At 43.5% G+C, this 1,138-nt stretch overlaps 1 protein-coding gene across 7 annotated transcripts in view; it reads right to left on the bottom strand.

The window, feature by feature from the left end:
- Positions 1 to 1,138, bottom strand: part of col4a6 (collagen, type IV, alpha 6) — a 90,803-nt gene that overhangs the window by 58,564 nt on the left and 31,101 nt on the right. The gene's annotated exons all lie outside the window — the stretch shown is intronic.

The following is a 1,138-nucleotide window of genomic DNA, read 5'->3' as shown; positions in this document are numbered from 1 at the left end:
TTTGTGACCCATGAAGCAAAGACCAGCTGTGCTAGCCTCTACCTCTGCTACTCCACTTCCACACCGTGTTTAAAATAACTGATCAAACTGCGAGTGCCCACACACATTTGTCTTTTAGCTTTTTTCATTAACTATCGTGTCTCTCAACACTCGCACGTCTGGACACCGATGGAATAAAAATGATGTGGCTGTCAAGTCCAGAGTAAATGAGGCACAGTGACCCAACTGAGGGGAGGATAAAACAGCAGGAGAGAACAGAGAGCGATGAAGAAAAGAAGGTGTGTTATTGCGTTTACATTCTGTATAATACAAGTTTGGACACCATACTAAATTTTATTACTGTCAAATAAAAATTTATATCCTCTCGAATGACTCAGCTACAATGTCTAATACACAGTTGTCATACACAGCTCCACCCACTCATGCCTTCTCTGAAGATATAGAGCTTTGTGGGAGTCATCACCTCACCTGCTGCCAAATGACACACTCTAGGTGTGTGTGTGTGTGTGACATACTGTAAAACCCTCTATCTCCATCTCCTCAAGAGCTACACAAGAGGACAAGAGACAGACATAGCTGTCGCTCATCACCGTGCAAGTGTGTGGAAGGAGGGTGTGTATTCGTGTTTGTCGATCTCCGTCTATCAGCAGGGGAACATCTGAACACAAACACACAACTGCTTGTCCTGACCCACTTTCCCTCTAAAACAAACTAGAGTGTCACTTACTTTCCTTTCCCCCCCATGGAGTTTCCAAAAATGAATGACAACCTTGAAAACAGAGGAAAAGATGGTCTTAAAGGGCTTCATTTCTTCAGCTCCTTTAATCCCAGGATTTTAAAGGACATTTTCAGATACATGCAAGGTCTAGACCTTGCTATTAGAGGAAAAACCCAACACCCTGCTGTCACTATTTTAAGTCAGCTACTGTTTCCAACGTCCACATTAACTGATGGTTTCTCTGGGTTTTTGTGGCTTTGTAACCGTACATGATTTATAGCTTTCTGGGGTAATCACAACACAATCCTTCTCTGTCTTCATCTCCATCATCACCTCCACCTTCCATCCCTTCATCTGACTCCCTGACCCTGAAACAGAGGAAGGGAAGATGGAGGCACTGGAGGAATGAAAGCAGAAGTA

The sequence above is a fragment of the Monopterus albus genome, unplaced genomic scaffold (genome assembly GCF_001952655.1).
Source record: "Monopterus albus unplaced genomic scaffold, M_albus_1.0 scaffold308.1, whole genome shotgun sequence".
Lineage (NCBI taxonomy): Eukaryota > Metazoa > Chordata > Actinopteri > Synbranchiformes > Synbranchidae > Monopterus > Monopterus albus.
The sequence above is the reverse complement of the archived record's forward strand: the minus strand, read 5'-3'. Positions and strand labels throughout refer to the sequence as shown.